This window comes from Adelges cooleyi, unplaced genomic scaffold (genome assembly GCF_023614345.1).
Source record: "Adelges cooleyi isolate 19-005CV unplaced genomic scaffold, UGA_ACOO_1.1 ACOO_flye_CR_arks_rails_tigmint_CR_PRNA_1, whole genome shotgun sequence".
Lineage (NCBI taxonomy): Eukaryota > Metazoa > Arthropoda > Insecta > Hemiptera > Adelgidae > Adelges > Adelges cooleyi.
The window spans coordinates 6,573,981-6,595,932 of record NW_026095751.1 but is presented as its reverse complement, the minus strand read 5'-3'; the positions used below and the strand labels follow the sequence as shown (position 1 = coordinate 6,595,932).

At 29.0% G+C, this 21,952-nt stretch overlaps 1 protein-coding gene across 3 annotated transcripts in view; it reads right to left on the bottom strand.

Moving 5' to 3' along the window:
- LOC126847706 (small conductance calcium-activated potassium channel protein) overlaps positions 1-21,952 on the bottom strand; it is a 168,364-nt gene that overhangs the window by 134,193 nt on the left and 12,219 nt on the right. For 2 of the 3 annotated variants that reach the window (XM_050588087.1, XM_050588100.1), the window contains exon 2: positions 5,856-5,899. The gene's annotated coding sequence lies outside the window, so the exon portion shown is untranslated. Of the gene's footprint in view, positions 1-5,838; positions 5,900-21,952 lie in introns of all 3 variants that reach the window. The other variant, XM_050588094.1, reaches the window with a different exon arrangement.

The window sequence follows — 21,952 nt, the reverse complement described above, 5'->3', positions numbered from 1 at the left end:
ATTTATAAAATACCTATACAATTTCTAAAACGTTTGTGTTTTATAGAAAATGTATTTTAACATGATTATGTTATTAGGCTGGGGTAATGCTGTAACATATCTATGATTCAATGTTTTTCCAGGGAGCTGTGAAAATCACTAGGTTTTTTTTAATAAATTATTTTGCTTCGTTGCGAAATCCGAATTTAAATTTGTTGTTGAAATACATTACAGGGAAGTAAAAGAAACTTTCTGTAAAAATAAAACAAATATTATGTATTTATAGAATTCAAAACCAAGATTCCATGGTACGTTGTTATATTTTTGTAACATATTGTGACTGATGGTAGATGGAAAAAGTTTTTCATTTGGGTAACCGATGTGATTGTTTAGGGTAGTTGGTTTTTTGGGTATAACCAACAAAGGTGAAAAAGCGAGTATTATATGTTATGGTTTTAAGTAAATGTGTATGCATATATTATGGTTCCATATGAAAGTTTAATTGGATTTATTTTAATCCATTAGTTAGAACAGCTCTGATGTATTTAAATGAAAGGCTTTAATAGTAATCTATACTTTTAGACCTAAATCATTCGGATGATAGATGAAAATCGTTCAGATATTTCCAGAGGTTAGTTCTATACGCTTGCCAGAACACCAGCTTGACCTTTGGAGGTAATTCAATTTTTAATGACACTTCCATTTCGATTACAAGTAAACACATTTAGTTGTTTCGCTTCAATACACATAAATAATATTATAACAGTATGAGCTGTGAAAAATTTGATACGGCAAAATATTTAAAACATATTTCAAAAACTAACCAATTTTTGAACCAACGTTGCTTTAATATATTCACAGTACTATCGATATCACATCTAGTCAATCCAATTAACTTAGAAATTCAATATTGCAGTAACGCGTGATATCATGTTGGTCCAAACTCACCGCGTTATTAAAAAAGTATTAAATTAAAACGAATTACAGTACAGAAAAAATATAAACAAATATATTATTAATATAAAGTATTTGTTTTGTGTTAGTTAATTAATATCAATTATTATTTGTAAAATTAATTATTTTAAATAATTAATGTATATTTTAAATTTTAATTCATTAATTCTAAGTGATTTACTTTTTTTCATACAGCTATCTATCATATTTAATATTTTTTTACGGCTACGATGGATATAATGTAAACGACATAATAAAATTACTTGGAAAATGTAAGGGGAAAATTTAATTTTAACCTTTAAGCTGATTGAATTATGGCATAAAGGGTGATCTACTTAAGAGGCCTCTCTCTAAACCGGCGTATTTTTGGTCGAAAACAACTCATTCTAATTCAAACGTACTGTTCCTAAAAATACTCCGATTTAAGTTTTGAAAAAATATTTTAATTCTTTAAAATATTTTCAAGGCATCAGTTGTGGCACAATTAAAAAATTATTTCAGTTAATTAATTATTTCAGTTGAAAAAAACTAAAAATTGAATTTTTTTTATATTGTGCCACGACCTAATATTAGCTTAATGATAAGTTTAGCGAAAAATTGTCTATACAATGCGCTTTAATAAATGCTAGTGTAGAGGTCTCTTAAAGTAAAACACTCATTTTCTTGGGAAATAATTACAGTTTTATAGTTTTTATTTTTGAAAACATTTTTATTCATGTTATTGTACAATATTATACAATTTTCTAGTATTTAACTTTTTAGTATTTTCCAGAGTGCTATCAACTTTTGAAACTTAAATGGTAACGTACATCGGTAATATATATTTTGATTGACTTTTTAAATTAAGAATAATATTCCGAAAATGTCGACAGGTCGATAATCAGTTTTATTATAATATATAAGATGAGAGAGGTGGAGACGTGGAGTGCAGTTGATTAATGAGCGCAGAAAAAAATAATATTTCACTCCAACAACCCCCCTGTCTTGACTTATAAACTTTAACATCTTTAAAAGTAATTATTCAAAACTGATTATTGGCCAATATAAATGTTCATCTAATTATTCTTCTTTTAAAAGTTATTTAAATGTATATTTTCCTAATCAAGTTTCAAAAGTTGATTGAATTTTTCGAAAAAATTATTGTTTTACATTAATTGAATCACCCGGTATAAACTACAAAGAAAATGCTTTTTACATTACCGAGAAGTAATAAAACTTGACCATACTTTTAAGAAATCTTCAAGTGTACACACATGTTTTACCACCAAAAATGAATATAAAATGCCTTCACTACTTTTAACCCTACATATTTTTATGACTACCGATATAAAAAAACAATCAATAATACTAGACATTTTCTGTCAGTTATATAGTCTTATTTCAAGGTTATAAAGTGTAGTGAACGGGAACAATTGACTATCCTTTCTCGAAATATCTAAACTGAACTTTCACTTGAACTTGAAAAATTAATTTCAAACAGGTCATAATATTTGTAATAATAATATTTGTTTTTTATAAAAAAAGAAAATAGAGTCTTGTGTGTGCTATATGGTGTTAAGTATGTATAGAATTTCACAGACCTCAACAAATACTCAATGCCATCAGAACATATGTAAATGTGTATGTTACTTTCGGACACGTGTTCCACACGTAAGTTTGATATTTCTAATTTCTATAATGGATTTTTCGGTTTATACGACTTTTTGTGTGTTTTATACATTTTTATTGAATCAATAAAATTGTCTCGCTAGTTTTAATGCGTACTCGGTTTCGTGCCATCGACATAAAAGTAGAACCATTGCCACGCTGCCATACGCATGGTACAAATTATATCATTCGGTTCCACCGCTAGTCTCACGAGCAGTTTTTAACTTTATTGTCAAACCGTTATTTTTTACAGCCTACCTCGTGCCGTCGCATTTTACTGTTTTAGTTCCTTTAAAAGTAAAAGGCGAAAAAACCCGATAACAATTTTTGTCATTTTTATTTTTTTAACAACCTGTAAATAAGATTATAGATAGTTTACTACTGGAAATAAAAATGTGTTATGTTTCTGTGTAAGGCTCAAGACACGGTACGCGGTACCAGGGCGTGAAATAATAATTTTCACACTCGACGACTGTGCCTACTGATTCTGGAAAATAATGCGAGTAGTACTTTGATGAATAAACCGCACTGCACTAAATGATAATCCACGACCCGTGAACAGTGACATGATTCAGTGTGTGTTATCATTTCATAATATCTGCTCTCCACACGATTATTTGGTTATTTATATAGTTTAAATGTGCGATTGGTGGTATTATATTCAGTATCACAAACATAGTGTAAAATAACACGAGTGTTACCTCGTACTGAGGTAATTTTTCCATTGCTATATTAATTAATATTGTACTTGGGACTTTTGTACGGAACAAATAAAATCAAATTGTGTATGTTATTAGCTAACACAGCCGTTTTCACCAAGATAAATAACCTGTACAATTTCAAACAACACTACACAGTACACAATCCTAATAATTACCTCCAATGCAAAGAGTGCGCTCCGGCAATTTATTTTACAAGTCACGATTTTTTTTTTTTTTGCTATCCACTAAGCATACATACGATGAAATCGGCACTGTGAAGTTTTTTTATTTAAATTAAATCCCTAGAACTCTTTAATGCGCATTAGTATTTGTCTGTTGTTTTAGGTACTACGCTTTCGAAAAGAACGATCCGATATTTTTTCACGATAAAATATAACTGTTTATTGGAAATATAATTTAGATTTTGAAAGATAGCCCAAATATATTTTATTTTATTCTACTAAGTACTACCATTAAGAATATTATAGGAAATTTCTAGAATGTTTGAATATGAAGTAAGTAATAAAAAATACTAGTAAGAACTATGACATACGTATCGAGACTGTACGGCCTGTAATTATCTCTCTATATATATATATATAAATGAATGTTTGTATGTTTGTCTGTCCTTTATGCATTTGTACACCATTCATCCGATCGCCATGAAACTTTGGGAAGTTGTTGAGTACACTCCCGCAAATATAACTGGTATAACACTTTTCAAAAATTCCAACCCTAAGGATGGCCGTGGTTACTATGGTTAAAAACAAAATATTTCCTATTTAAAGTAGTAAAATAATAATAATTAAATAAATACGTATTATTAATATAAAATAATGTGTTTAAATAACATAAAATCAACAAATTTCAAATAACCTTCGGTCATTCGGTCGGACGAGTGAAACCATCAGAGTGCCTACGTTGCGCGGTACAGAACCGAAGGATAATTATTTTTTTTGAGACTTCTTAACGGCTACTTGTAGTTAATAAATACGTCCAAATAGTATTGTGATAATTTATAAATAAAAGGGAATTTTTCAAAGGCGAATCGACACATAACTGAAGTTACACAATGAACTATCAAAAAACTTCACATCAAAATCTCACGGCTAGTATAAAAATTATTGTTTAGAGTGAATTTATAAGCCAGAATTGTAATATTTGCGCCGTCGACTTTATGGCCGGTCGATATTCAGGTGTTGGTCACAAACTGCGTTGGGCAAACATTGGCAATGTTATGTAATAAAATTATACAAACATTACTTTTGGGCCAACCCCAAAGTAAATAACGGGCATCACGTGTGCTGTCCGGCTAGAGGCATGCGACCATGGCGGCAACGAGATCTTGATAAGCTAAACAAAGCGTTACCCGTAGGCGTATTTAACGTGTACAACGTGGGACGACCATAGTTCTTTTGGTAGACGAACGGCGTTTTTGAAGGTGTCAACATTTAATGAGAAAATTATACACATATGAAGGAAAGTAAATATCTCAGGAGACGCGGTCACGGAAAGTGTCATGCCGGCCGACAAGATAAGAAGGCGAAGGAGTGAAAATCATTTTCTAAGTCATATACACGGGTCAAGAAAACGACATTTATATATCACTAAAAGGTTTATCATTTCGTTTAAACTAAATAGGAAATCATAAATTCGAATTACATTTTTTGTGTAAATAAATAAATCGAGAACCCATTTCTAAAAAAAAAAATTTTCATTGACAATAGAATAAACTTACAAGGTTCTAATAACTTGTTATTATATTTACATAATCTGATTATAATAATAATATATCACACAGTTTTACTATAAGCTCATTTAGAGTCTAAAAAATATGATGAATAATTACACTTTATAGTAATATTACTTGTTTTCGAAGTATAAAAGTCACAAATGACATAACAGTTGCAAAAATCAATCTACATAAAAAATGTATACAAGAATAAAGTTTAAGACAATAATTAACGTCATGTACAGTTTTCTTTATAATTGGAGTTTATGTCTCTTTGGTTTCAATGAATGATCTTTGTTAACAAACTATTTATGCGTGTGTACAAGAAAGGTGAATTCTTATTATGTCTACAAAGAAATTACATTCTTCTATGAGATACATTATGCATAATTCTCAGTTTTTAGGTGTTATAATTGAGGTAAAAACAAATAATTCATGATTTTATGTATCTACTTTTGATATTCATAGATAAAAGAAAAAAAATAACTATTTATCTTTGAAGTATTGAAATTGTTTTATTCAGTGAGTCAAAAAGTTACTGTGTGTATGCAATAGCTCATTATAAACAAAAGAAAGGGTATTATATTTCAAGTCATGTAATCAAATTTATTATGGTTAATTTTAAAGAAAATCGGTACAATTTATGAGCTCTGCACAAACAATAATTAGTTATGCACCATGATTTTCATACCATAATACACTTTCAAAATATCTATTAATATAAGCCTTCGAAAACATACGGAATTATTTATTTTCTGCCTCCTTTAATATTGTCTATAAATATACCTATAATTTTTCTGATACAAAAATATTTAATAAATTTACATATCATAGAAAATTACTTGTCTAGCTGCACACAATTGCTCTGAAGAATGTCCATGTTTACCTGTAAAATAAAAAAAATATTTAATAATTATTAAAATATACTATAATATTATGTTACTACTTTAATGGAAATTAAAATTTATACAAAATTCTGTTTTCCGAGAATACCATTATCTTGAACTTTTGTCAAAGGACTAAAAAGCATCTTACAATGCAGCCCAGAACCGCAATCATTTTTACAAAATAGGTATATTGTCAGAAAGGGTATTTTCGAGAGATAAAATGATGCGATGGCCTGAAACACCATTGTATTGTCCTTTATGAAAGGAATACAGGTGTTCACTCAACACAATGGTTTTTCATTACTGTATTGTATCAAGTGTGTGAGGTTGCCTTTTTAATGTGTAAGTTGGGAGTCGAAACGCAATGTACATATTATATAAAATTTCGAATATGACTAGAGACAAAGGGGAAAAAAAAGTAGACAAGTAGATTTAAATGAATACTGAGTAATTATTTAAATTTACGTTATTAAATATGACAGTCATAAACGCATGTTATTGTATTTTCTTGACATTCTGATAAAATAATCTAGGGACGAACATATTAACAAAATATACGTTCATTCCGAGTATTCATACATTTATTAATTAACTTTTTACGTCACAATATTAAAACTACATTTTGATGTATTTTACCCGAAAGCGGCGTCAATGCCAAAACTGATCTCGATATTAAATTAGTTCGTTAACTGGGGTCATGACATTATCACCGTATTCCATTCTTTTTTAATTAAAGTTTGAACATTGTATTGAACTTGCCCATTACAATAGCATTACTCACTGACCGACTTTATAGTATAATAATACGCATGTCGCGTTTAGAACTGAAAATAATTTTTGAGTCACAAACGTGTTTCGTTTGTATAACAATTATATAAGTTAGTAAGTGTAGGTATAGTTACACGTGCCTATTAGATGTTATTAAAAACTGCTTTTAATTTTTTTCACCAAATATTTAAGGTAGTGTAAATTATTGTCTTTTATTTATTCATTCGTTGCATTTTTAAACAATTATTGCAGCGAATTGCAATAGTTATGTAAAATATAAACTGCTGTAATACATAATAAATTAATTAAACGAAAAGACGTCCAATGAATTATATTGAAAAAATGTCAAGATCTTCATTAACCGCTTACATTTCTTTACCAATTAAGTAGCTACTCATTTAATGGTAAATATATTACTGAACAAGCAAGTTACACAAACTCGACCATTGGTTGACTCGAAAAGTAAAATGCTCATGAAGTCTATAAAAGCATCGTGTTTGTCATTGGCTAGACCTGTAATGAATTATACATGAAAATCTCTCCACTTGTTGGGCAAAGTGCTTAACCGTTACACACGAGCAACTAGTCTAAAAACGTGAGATGGGATATTATGCTGTTTTCAAGAAAAACTCCGACAATACCAGCAAACAGTTTTGGACCAGGTCAATGACTTTAACATAACTTATAAGATAAAATATCCATACAATCGACCTACACTCAAAATCCAGCCAAATTAACGCTTTGAATGCGAATAGTGGTAATTATAGATAAGGTGTATCGAATAAATTAAATTATTCAAAAATGACCGAACAAGATTTCACAATACGGACGAAGTTACATAGAGTTATAACACTAAAATAATTTACTAATGGTCATCACAATGGTCTAATAGTAGTTTGAATCATTATCGATTTATAAAATTGATGGCAAAATATTGAGTTTTTATTATATTACATGTCCATGACATTTTATTAAAAACATGTAAGACGGCGGATAAGATAGGCAATTTCGATACATAGACGCATTGTATCGCATACAACTTTAGTACTGGTACGAGTATAATATAATACGTCATAATAATCTGTTATAAGCCCAGCACATGTTAGCCTATAGCATTAATAGTTTAAATATAAACACGATTACAAAAAAAGTGCCTAATTATGGCAAAGTACAAACTTGTTGATAGGTAAAAAAAAGTCTATTCATATTGTAATACTAATAATCAATTTTATGTCATGCCCAATGCAAATATTTGTTCAATGGTATTTCAAATTCAAATTAGAATAAATGCTTTTGTATTTAGGTCTTACAAGATATTACTTTGATAATTAAGTATATAGTTTATTTAAGAGGACGCCACACTGCCCATTTCTAAGAAGTAAAGTATAGACAATTTTTCGGTAAATCTTAATTTAGAGCTTGAACTTTATTACAACTCAAAAAACCTTGTCTCCCGCACAACGAGATTTTCGGTAAAAAATACAGGTGGTGTGACGTACTCTTAAACACGAGAAACCACTCTACAAATGTTTAAATAATCCATTGGATACAAAAAAACATAGGTACAAAATGTTTTCTATGGCGTTGACGAGGTCGTACCGTTGGTGCAGCACTCGAGTTGGGGATTAAGTAAATACAATTCAGCTCAATGGTTGCGCCTGAATAAAAAGATTTATTGAGCCACACACGCAATTTCAATTATAATACTATAAATAATATATTCAGTTTATAATAAGTGGAGGGAATCCGGAATTATTGAGCTAGTTAAGCTATTTGGAGAATACAATTGGGGTTAAATCGGAATAATCGTCGGAAGTTGACCACCTCAAGGTGAAACGGTGGCGAGCATAATTTTTTATGAACAAGCAAAGTTTTAGCAAATTGTTTTTTTATTTATTCTACTTCAAATATTTTCTTAAAGCAAACATAATACTAGATTCATTTATTATTAATCCCTTTTAAATATATTATGTACATTGTACATACATATTTGTTTGTTGTTGTTTAAAAATAATGCATTAAATTCTTACTTTTAATTTTCATGAATATATTTAATTTTATTACTACTGTTTATATCTGCGATAACTGAACACTTTCCGTAAATACACGCTTTATATAAAGCAATTACTTGTGTAATTACAGTTGACTTTAAACCAACAGCAATATACAACATTTAATTTAATAAATCATTTTTTATTAAGCGTTTAAATTATGAAAAATAGAATCGAGTAAAGATAAACAGTCTGGTTGTTTAATAATAAAATTAAAAGCTATAAGAACACTTTAATAGACATTAGTAAATAATATTCGAAACTACGTGTAACAATTGTTTGTTCAACTAATACCTATGAAAAAAAAAATTATATTTTCTCAAAAATAACATTTTAACACTTAAAAATAAAAACAATCTGTACATTTCGATTTTTGTTACAGAGAAAACAGATATACTATGACTACATATATTTGTTTTTGACTTATAGAAAACACCATTAGACTTTAGCTATTAACTTTTTTCTTTTACTTAATATACGAATAGATTATTATATGTTTATGGTTGCGAAGAAAAAAATCTTTATGATACAACTATTACTGCCTTATATTTGGGCAAGTTCAGGAATTTTATACCTAGGTGTTTTTTTTTAATTAACCGAGAACTATTGCCATTGAAATAAAAACGATTTTGATCATTAACACGGAAATAGGAAATTTGCTATAGGCCATTTAGTATAAGAGTTGCGCACGTTTGTGATAAGATATTTTCACAAATAATAGTTAATGTAATATATAATAATAACTGTTTTACGCTTATTGCATGGATTTTAATTTACTATGTACGTTTGATTTATAAAACATTTCCAATAACAAACAGCTGGGCTAAAAACAAATGAGTCTGCCAGAACCACGTTCATACTGAAATAAAGAGGGCAAAGAATAATTATAGTAGGAGACCTCCGAAGTTACGGTATTTCCATACTTCAAATAATTTAGTAACGAATGGGTCGGACTTCTGAACCCGTTGGTTTTTAGGGCTAGACTAATTCAGATGCTGATATAATGTAATACAATTACCACAATTGACCGTCATGAGAATCGCCACAATGAACTTTACTTTTCGGACTGTCCCTACTCACAGTTTGACATAGATTATAAGCCAATTATACTTAAAACAAAAAGTGAATTAAATGGTTTTTTACTCCCCATAGTCGACGAGTCATAATTGATAAAAGTTGAACGTTGAAAATGTAACTCTGCACTTTGGACTAGAAATTTAAAAAAATAATATGTATTACAGTACATAAAAAAGAGTATTATTCGATGGAATAATAAAATAAACATTTACTCTATGGTAAACTATAATATTATTTTGTTCCAAACAATGATTCACATTTTAATATACCCAAGGGTTAAAGGGTTTTTTATATGATAAAAAAGTTGTCGAGACGTTACAGGTTGACTCTATCTTTATTGATAGTGTACACCACGATAACGTTATGACTTACGAGTATTATTATAATAATTTTTCTCACTAGTTCTAAATAAAAATAACTTTAGATATAAAAATAAAAAAACTCGACGGATTATAGACAAAAAGTCTCATCTCTCGCAATAAAACGTACATGGCAATCCCCGCAAAACCTCGTTTTCGTCACGCAATAAAGCATTTAAGTACGAAGACGCGGCCGCCATATTCTTGGAAGGTTTATTGTGTAAAACAATACGAGCCATCGCCCTTTATCCGTCTAGAGCCATCTAGAGTCGTCACTACTCACTACACCTAAGAACAAAAACGGACGTGCGATGATAGCATGTCCGGTTTCTTCATAAACTGCTTGTAGAACTGTTACACGTGGATGTTTTATCGATAATTTTAGTAAAACACTTACCTACCGTACTTAAAAATGCATGATCCATAAGAGCAACAATGGTAAATAAAATAATTTCTAACCCGATTTGTACATGACCTTTTGTTACAGTGTTCGATGAGAAATTCATAACAAAATATTCGAAATTACTTGAAATTAATCCATCTTGGTTAGTATACATATTTTCCAAATGATAGTACCAATCAACCCATGTAGTGCTTATGTTATAACAATATTCTGGCAACGTTATTTTACAAATATTTGAACAACATAACTACATTGTGTTTGATTCCATCGTGTTTATAGTCAATAAATTAAAAAATGCAATAAGTGATTCAGTAATGCATTTTTGTTTCTAAAAAGCCTGGGGTTTCATAAATTCCACTACAAAATCAATTGCAGTTGTTTGTTATTCGACATTATTCAATTAGTACTTTATAAAAGTCTGTATTTTGCGCATTTTTTTAATAATAAATTTATGAATGATCCTGTTCGAATACGTTATTAATAAGTCTGCGGGTAAATTAATAAATTACAAAAAGAACCGACGTCATAGCAATTTATATTTTTTCAACATTTCAAATGAACTCTAATTGCATATAGTATAACACTTGACTGCAACATATGAACTCTATTCCTCATTAAAATAAGACATCAAATTGTAATGAAACATTAATCTAAACAAAGTACCTATTATCTAATGGTTTATGTTCACCATATTATGACTCTGTCTTTTTCACATAGGTTATCATGAATATAGAGAAACACTACAACAATTATTAAGTAACTGCCAAACATACGTTATACAAACACACCACTCGTATAAAAATTATAAAACTTTTCATTACTCAACGTTCTTAGCAATTGAAATACAGGTTTGTATGTCTTTAGTTTGAACAGTAAGCACATTCATTTCTGATTACGATTCACGTCCAATACAATCACAACCCAATAAATTCAATAAAACCTGAAATAATAACAAACAGATAATACGGAATACAATCCATTCAATACGAACCGAGAAAATTCATTTCAAAATGGCATGATTAAATCGGTTCAATTATATTTATCTTCAACTATTTTTTACCTCTTTTTTGTAGGTAAATGGTTTTTTTTTAGTGCTTTATGTTTAACCTCACAATGTAAAATATTGCAGATATTTTACTATTAACGCACATAGTTTAATAACGTAGCTGTGATATATTTTATCATCGATTGTTTATCATTAGTCAGCTATCATAATTATTGTCCTTTCCCTACTATTTCGATATCGGTTTTTGAATCAAATTAATTTTAATTTCAAACAAATTTTTTCCAATCAATTATTGTAAGTAATAGTTACTAATACTATAATCATACCAAAGTACTGATTTTCTGTTGTGTATAATTAATATAATTTGGTTTGTAACTTTTTACTTATAACGTACGTAAGATACATAACATTTCATACAGAAAGTTATAATAAATTATTTAATAGTATTATTAGACTAAATTTTTTTTATAGTTAATATTTTTTGTACTTATATAGATTGGTAACATTGGTATCTGATAATTTTTAGATTAATTTATATTTTGTCATTAATGTACAATTATTTACACCAATTTAGAACAAACCAAGTTTAAAAAGTTATGAATAAGTTATTTCATTATTTTTTTTTAACTCAGCTCCAAATATCCCATAAAATTGTTTTTTTAACTATAGAAAATCATGCATTATAGAGTTAATTTTGAAGCGTCCCTCTTAGGTAAATAATTAAATTTTGTTTTTTTCCAAAATAATAATAAAAAACTTTTTCTTAAAGCCTGGTTATTATACTTTTATCATTCATCAATCATTTTTTTCTATATATTATTATTACAATAAATATTATTTAAACCTTCAAAGTGAGAAAAAGTATTTAACTTCAGAGGTATTTGTAGTATTTTTAAATTGAGTTTTATCAGCATGATAAAACCAGAGCTTTAAAAAAGTTATTCGCTTATTTAAATACCACCACACCAGGAAACCTAACTTAAAAAAACTCCTGTAAACGTTATAACACTTACAAAGAGGTTTTTATTATAATATTTTTATATTTGTTTTTTCTCTATTACCTTTACATACTACGGTTATTTCATTATATTTATTACGGAATTAATAATGCTGATGGAAAATTTAAAAAAAACAACCCTGTTAACCAATATTATATATACATATAATCATAATATATTATTTCATGCTATACAAAAGTCAAATTTATTTTATAAATATCAATAACTTAGAAGTTCATATAACGTATTGCGTTAGATTTTATTATGTCCAATACTTATTTGGTTCAATGGTATTATATACAACGCCAAAATTATATCTTGGTTAAAATTTTGTAAGCCGTTTTAAAGCAAAACAACTCAGCAATTAAACTTGTTTTTTTTTTAATATAACTATTAATTCTACCAAAGAATCTAAAAAAAATATGTATCAGTTTTAATTTACTCAAGCTAATACTTAAAAATCTACACTGAAATGGTTTTTATTATTAAGTACTTGACAATTACACGATAGTATATTGAAAACAACTATTTTAGTTTTAGTTTTCCTGAAAAGTTTATTGAAGTAATACATTATATTTTATATTCCAGGCACGTCGCAAAAAAAAGTAAATATATATTTATATAGAATATAGATATCTCGTTTAATATATTCAGTCTACCTGGGACTGTACAAGCCTTCTATAATTTGAATTTTGAATACTAAAACGAACAGAATGTATGCATTATGCGAACGTTATGTCATGATAATAAAAATAAACTTTATTTTTCACACGGAGTCAAAATGGCCTGGAAACTATGTCGAAAACCCGGGTAGCCCGAAGGAAAAAGAAAACGTTTTCAAGTATCGTTCCCTTAAGCGGATACTAAAAATATAATTAAATGGTTTTTAATTTTTAGTTATAAATATAAAAAAAAATTATTTTATGATGTTCTGAGGACGAGTATAAAAAGATCACATAATAGTCGATTGATAAACTGTGATATTATCTCATTCTTACTCTTTTCATAGCATATCACAATATGTCAAAATCCTTAGAGTGGTATTGAAAATCAAGAAAATATATAATATAATAATATAAATATAGATTGGTCTCTATTTTTTACTTCATTGCTGCAAAAATGTCCCAAATAAATAAACAAAATAAAAATACTCCATTTGTTTAATCTCTTCGCCTCTCTGTTTGGGTAAAAACCCAAAGGTATTTTATATTTTGTGTTGTTTCTTTAAACTTAAATAAACATTTAATCTAAAGCACTCTCCATTATAACTTTTTTTTTAGTAAAAAAGTATTTTTTTAACATTTTTTTGAAAATAACAGTAAAAGTAAGTTTAACTAACTAAATCAGACTTCACTATCATTAATAAATAATAACATTCTATTCGTGTATGTGTTTATGTATTTGTATGTTAAATCCCTATACCCGTCGATAGCGCCTATATGGATTTCAATTTTTAATTTTTTTCTTAAATTTTACCAACATTATTGTTCAGCTGTCTGAGTGAACTCATTAAATCTTGGGGACGATCAGTTGATTTGGTGTTTTTGGATGATTTTTTTTATTTTTATATTTTTTTTATGTTTTATTCAACCTAGACGTTTAAAACTTACATTGATCATGCAACTAGCTGAACTTGTTGCTTGATAAAAATGTAGGCTCTCTAGCATAAAAGTTTTTAAAACGATTTGTGTGTTGAGTTTGTGGTTTTTTACTATGATCATTCAACTTGTATTTTACTACTTGACCCGGATATCATATTTTAAAAACTATGTTTGTTGCAAAAATGTGTTTGCAACGGCTGGAATCATATATTTCTCTTTTGAGAAAGTTGTGTTCACCCTTTCCACTTCAAAGTTGAAAAAATACCTAAACAATGAATGTAAACAATTCTTTCAACTTAAAATTATGGCGCATAATACCTTTTTATAAAAACAGTCAATAGTTCCAATTTTTATGAAATATTTTTTAAGTAGAATTCCAATTGTGTCAAGAAAATCAAAGAGAAAAAAATTCAATTTAGATCTAAGAGATAGTTTTTTTTACAAAAAAACCTTTTTTAGTAGAACTTTTATTTTTATTTTTTTAAACGCAGCCTTTAAAATAACTAAAAATTGAACTGGTTAAAGATCAACAGTGAAACTATTATATTATAGACAATTTTCTTAAAAATATTTAGGCAAAATCTTAGAAATTTATCAAAATATATGCGGGCTGAAAATGAAAATATTCTATGTCTAGATTTTACATAAAATGTAAAATAAAATGTGTTTTTGACTAAAAGTCACTTATTTTTATCTGTGCACCTTTTGATTCATCTCTATCTACGTTAATTAGCGAGTTATACAAAAAGATAAAGTTTTATGTTCTTAAAACATGCAAAAGCCAAAGTACATTTTTCTTCTTCCATGTTTTGTTTTTGTTGTATCAAACACGTTTATGTCGTAAATACTCATACAATCGAGACTTTGTTTTATGTCTGTTTATTCTTCAATGTACTGATTGTATTAATAAGACGCGGTGAAAAAAAAATTGTTTGATATTAGAGTTTAAAAAATGCTGTCTAAAAAACTTATTACAAAAATGTGCCATTGCGAACCTCTTGATTCTCAGACCATGATTGATGAAAATTAAGATTTGCATTTTACTTTTTTAATTACAAATTCTTCGTGTTTGTGTTAGTGATACAGCTATTCGTAGAAATATTATACTAACATGTGTGGATACTATTAAAAAACTAGTAACGAGGAATGGTTTTCACTGTTTTTACCCGTTTGACTATAAATCACTTCAGTATTTTAGCTGTCTTCCTACCTGGACGATAAAGAGAGAGCACCACTTGAGTTTCAACGCCCGTGTTAAGACCTAATATCTGTAGGTATTTATTTATTTTTCCCCACGTGGGTTGTCTGAAAGAAAAGCTGAACTGTAGTAGGTACAACCCTGTCTTCGTCGTATATAATAGCTGGTCGTTAGCTAAGGCAAACAACAGAAAACAAATGCACGGGGAAAAACTTTCGCCCAACTTTATCCATGTAGCAAACGGCCATAAGAACTTGACGAGGAAAGTTCTCACGATAAATATAAAAAAGGTCTCGGCTAATTGTAATGAAGTTTAAATTGTAAAATAACGCATCGAACGTTACGGGCTACATTAATAACAATACGTTCATCTATCTTTGTCGGTTTCATTATTACCACTGCGCTGGATGAATTTTGCAGAGTGACATAATCACTGAAGTCTGAACTCGATATATTATGAAACGCGTATTGCCTGTAGTCGGCTGCTTATGAAAATGTCCACTAGTAGGAGGCTGCCATTTTGTGAACAATTATTGTTTTGTCCGTAATATTTATTATTTTTTCTATGATTTATTAAATATATTATGATAAAGTTATCATAATCATGTTATCATCACCTAACCTAACATTTCAGCATCACTTCAGGGCCGCCAACGTCATTTATTGTAAAATCACCATTGATAGTAAAAATATGGATAGGACATTCCCAATTGAGGCCACTATATTTTTGCGGTCCTAAACTGATACGAAATTGAGGCCGTTTGTTTACAGTACTGCATATTATCTTATTAAGATTATAAATTTAAAAAAAAGTGAATTCGTATCAATTTTGTAAAACTTGATGACCTCTGATAAGACGTTATGTCTTATCCATATTTTTATTATCAATGGAAATCACACAATATGTACAGGGTGATTCATTTTAGGTAAGACGCTAATTATCTTGGAAAATATAAACGTTTAAAAAAACAAAAAATTTCCTATACTTTTACATTTACTATTTATATACTTTTACTATTTTTTGTACTACATTTTTCAATACTGTGAAAATGTGTATCTCCTACCCTTATACAAAAAAAAGGGTAGGACGTCAATTTTTCAAATGGCAACATATGTTTTAAATTCCATAAATATGTAGACAAAAATTAATTTTTTTTTTTATAAGTCGGGACATTTTTTAATCTGAATACGCGGCGTTCCATATATCGAGTTCAGTGGTATAATTAATTTCGCATATTTGTTTATTAGCAGATAATATAATTTTTTTCCCTTTTCCATTTCCGCCTCACATATTAAGTTTATATCAAACTTAATACGCGTTTAAGACTAAAGTTTAGCAAAACCCACAGAAATATTTATTGACTCCTTCGGTATTGCACACCGTATCGCGGACCGGACAAAATATGTATTTTAAATGCGTTTTATTTTACAAAATAACATTAGTAATTCTTATTTGCTGACAACAATTATTGTATATACGATTAAAAATAGTGCTTATCTAATTCACAGTGGTTTTTCGGTGCACTCAAGAATTAATCAAGTAATGTCACGCTCGAAGAGACGTCTAGCTTAAAAAACTGAGATCGGTATTCGATACTGGCTCGACGCCATATCGCGTTGGGTTTATCGCTTTGATCCACTTTATGATTTTTACGACCTCAGTATTTTTCATATTTTTTTCTCTTCTTTTATTTTAACCCCTAAAATGCATTAGCATAAGCACACCTTTCCGTACGCAACAGCTCTCCCGAGACAAGATTAGCCTCGTGCACAACGTGTGTGACATTATCGGAATGCCCGTGATTGGTGGGTTTTTGAATTTTTTCTTTATGCGCCCATATTTTACCTCTGTTCTTATTTAAGAAAATATAAGTACCAACAGTGAACTAAAACATAAATTATATATTCTGTACGCGTGACGCACAACGTAGTAAAGTACTCGAAATAACTAGTTCGTTTTCAAACTACTCAATGACAATGTTTATATTTTGTTGTATAGGCTTGACACGTTTAAGCTAGAAACTGTCATTGATTTTCCTATTAATTTCGACGGTGGAAACTCAACAGAAGCGACCCCAATGTCAACTAAACAAGTAATACGCAGTGACTATCTTCTCCACCGAAGACAAATTAACTATAATAATATTATAACTTAAAAAACACACTTTTGTCCAACACTGACCTACAGAGCTACTAGACCCAACTGTATTTATATAAAAAATATAAGTGGCATAAAAAAAAAAACTTAAGAGGACAATTATTTAATATTTAAATAAACCCGTAAGCATAATACCATAAAAATATTTTTGCTTAAGTTTTTTCTAGATTAGGAGAAAAATCTAATTTGTTCTACATTTTGTAGAGTTATTGCTATAAATATGCATGATACATAAACATTAACCAAATGTTTATTTATAATAATTCATGTTCAAAAGTATGATTAACTAGATATAACCACCAATGGTTTTTTTTTAATACCCGCAACTCATAATATTATAGTCGCTTTTGAAAAATGTTGGCTATGAGGATTATATAATCTTAAAAAACTGATATTATTTATACACGGGACTTATTCCATTATCTATGTACAGAAAGAGTGAACTTTAATAAAACGGATGTATTACGTGCAATAGTGTCAAAAGCATAAATGAAAAAAAGTCAAATCACTCAACAAAATATATTTTTCTGGTTAACAGTGAAATATGCGTTGGTGGATGAATGTCATTACATTTTTTTTTAGCTATTTTGATTGCTGTTAAAGCAAGGATTTCAGAAAATTGGGAAATTCTTCTGACATGGCGTACCTACATAGCATACATTTATAAAATATAAACCAATTGTGTGTGGCTCAGCCGTCAAAAACACACGCGGGACCATCAAACGAGGTTAACTTCAATAACGTGATGATTTTTGGGTGCGTGAAAATTTAAATAGATTTTTTTTCATACATACGCGTTTTTACGTTGTTGTCATAATATGAAGTGACAAAAATTCACAATATAATGGCTTAAGAACAAGTAGGTCTAGAACAGAATACATAGAGTTTAGTAATGAGGTTTTAGAGGGAAAAAAAGTTGTACTTGAAGAGCAAGTCGTAAATCGAGTAGAGAAATTTAATCATTACATTAGATTTAGCTAAAATAGTTGGGGATGTTGCTGGAATAAAGTTATGACGGTGTTTAAATAGAAGGCAGTAGATAGAAATTTGCGCAGTTTTAGTTGACCGATCCTATGAGATAAAACGAAGAGTAAAAAAGAAATAAATGCCAAGAATCGAAAAGGTGTTTTCCAAGTATGAAAAATAATGACGACTTTTTTTCAACACAAAAGCAGTTTAGTTATTAAAAAAACAGTTGTTATTTATAAATCTTAAGTGAATGCGTATAATGTAAACATGTAAGAAATTCTCATTATAGCTAGATATACTCTGTTCGCCGAAAGAATAAGAGTACACAATAACCAAAAAAATTCATTACTCCTTTTTACACATAAGATAGTAAAGTGTTGTTTCAAAATAAAAAAAGTTTATGATATTTATTGTATTTTGGTCCAATTTATGGTCTTTATTAGTCCATAATGTAAAGCACGGAAACACTAAGTATGTTTTAATTGATAATAGTTGTGAGCGTGTTGCGATAAGACAATATTATGTCATTTGTTATGTTAGCTATACTGTAGCCAAATATCATGAAACGCTCAAGCTTATCGAAAGTGGAAATTCATTCGTCGGAGACAGTATACAATACCCTCTTCAATAGGTTCGTACAGTATAGTAAATTTCTATTCAACCCTGTATTGAGTATATACAGTATAGGTTTTTGTTTGGGATTGTAAAAAATTGCTTCGACCGTACGCCTTAGTGGTAACATGTGGAAAGCGTCTAGGAGATGCTGTGGTTAAGAAAACACATCTGTCAAAGACTTGGCTGTCATCGCTTTTGTTCCCCTCTGTACAGAGCTTACCGAAAGTGTCACGATATATGGTGAGTGTAACAAGGCGGACGAGTAGAGTCTTTGTATATAAAATCATACATCGTTGTTACAAAATCTTTGGCTTTCCACGGGCTTAAATTTGTTACCACCATTTTATGAAATCGTTGGACACTCTTATCCCGTCGGGCTAACCTTCCATTGTTTTATTTCAATGTTTCAATTGAAAATTAAACTAATTTTAAGTATATCGGGTGTGCCTATATATATGCACAATTGTATCGTCAATCTCATTAAACTTTTAAACGTTGAATCGTATGCATACAATTTGAACCCAACGTACTTTGCGCGAAAAAAACGACAAAATAGGATTGACGTGAAATCGATTAACTTTTGTTAACATTTACCTCCCAACATAAGTTGTCTATTTGAACGATTGTCGGAAATACCTTTCATTCGAAAACTTCCCATTGCCATTTTAAAAAATTCCATAAACTATCCCTTAGATCTAAATTGAATTTTTGTCTGTTTGATTTTCTTGACACAATTGAAATTCTACTTAAATCTTCGCTGCGGAGGTGTTGCTTTTACAATGTGTTTTTTTGTATATGTTCGCACGATAACTTCTTTGTGTAGCATCTTTATCGATTAAAAAATATATGCGATTGATATTTTGAGGTCGAAAGTTTAGGGAAAAAAAAATTGAGACGACGTTTATCTTATAACTTGACTTGTAATAACTTCTATAAAGTTAATCGGATCAATTTGAAATTTAAAAGGAATATTCGGTATGACCCAGTTCGACAATACTGTCAAAACTAAATTTCATCAAACCCCATTATTCGAAAACATATAGTATACAGTTTCTATACATATATTATATATTATTAAATACTCGATTTTCCAATTGTACCCAAAGTTATAATGCGCCCGTTGAACTCATATGTCTTAATTATTCTCGAGAGCAATTAAACTTCGCTAAGAATATAATATTACAGCTCATCAAAACTGCATACGTTGTTATAATACCTTTTGTGCTGCAATAATTAGTACGTAATGTAACACAACTCTGATACACACTATTCTAATTAACACTTAAATGATGAAATTATTAATGTTATATTAAACCATTAAAATTATGAAACTCCAAATGATATCAATACAATTTGTTTTACCTTTTGCGGTTATAACTAAAAGGTTTATTACATATTTTAACAACTTAATATTAAACATTATAATAAAACGGTCAATATTTTTTTAATTATAGTTCCTCGTTAACTATTAGTCATTTTTTTTTATAGTGAAGATGTAACTATTAATATACTATCCAATATAACAAAATCATTTGTTAATAAAAATAAATAATAATAAAATGTACTTACATTTTTAATACTATTAATATTAGTGCATAAACAATTTTGAAGAAATAACGATCAATAAATAGATATATACTTACATTTAATTAGGTACACGTACAGTGTACATATTATTAAACACATACAAACGTATATTTTTAAATTGTTACAACGTGCGTTAGTAAACTTTCAAAGACTTTCTTCAAAAAAAAAGGTTATGCTCAAAAAAAATAATAACAGTGTGTCAACAAAGTTATAATCGATTTTCTTTTATACCGTATTAAAAACATTGATATAATACACTTTATAGTCATGAATATTTTAAAGAAAAATAATATAAACATTAATCTCAAAAACATAATCAACGTCAAGTGTTAACGTGTTTAATATAGAGTGGTTTTGGTCAAAATTGAAGTGCAAATTGCTTTTTAAACGCTTTTATATTTTTCTATTGACTTAATTTTCTCTCTCTGCCGGGTGGAATGAATACGTGTTTGAGTTGTCAATATGCAATACACTTTTGGAAACAGCTATAGGAAACCATCAAGTATTTAGTAAACTATAATAATGCATGCGCAAACGACGCCCATCCTTAACGTATGTATTTATACCTACTACAGAATAAGTACATATTATTGTATTTGGCCTCACGTATTATGTTATTCGTTTGTCTGTTTTCCCCGTCATTATCCTAAGTAATGTAAGCTTCTTTGTCGTTGCTCTTCAACATACTGAATGAATTCGTTTTGTTTTAATTTTCCTAAGTATTTGTGTACATCGAGAGTAAAGAGCGCACTCCGGAAATGTATTCTATAAGTCACGATTTTTTTGTCCTATCCACTCAGCATACGCTCGTATCAGCATTGTAAAAGTTGTTGCCATTTACAAAATATACATTGTCTGTTATAAATATATTTTGATTATGAGTAATACCTCCTTGGCGCTTCGCTTGTATGGACCATAAAATATGTTGTATACAAATTTTAAAATTTGTGAGTTCTCAGCTTGTGAAATATTGCGACAAGACGGCAAACATGAATTACTTACAGAATTCAATAATAATAAATTCTAACCCGGTGACCTCCATCAAGGCATTGGCCAGTTCAAACTCTAGTAAGCACTCGAGCAACTAAGTTGCTAACTTTTATAATTATAACTGCGTTGGGGTTGTTTCATTTCAATTAAAAGTTGGCCGATGAGTTGTGTTGCGATACACAGGTGGTATATATATTTTTTTGTCTTTTCTTATTTTTGAAATGAAAAATCGTTTTTAGCCGTGTAAGTAATTTCTACACCGTTGTCGGCAG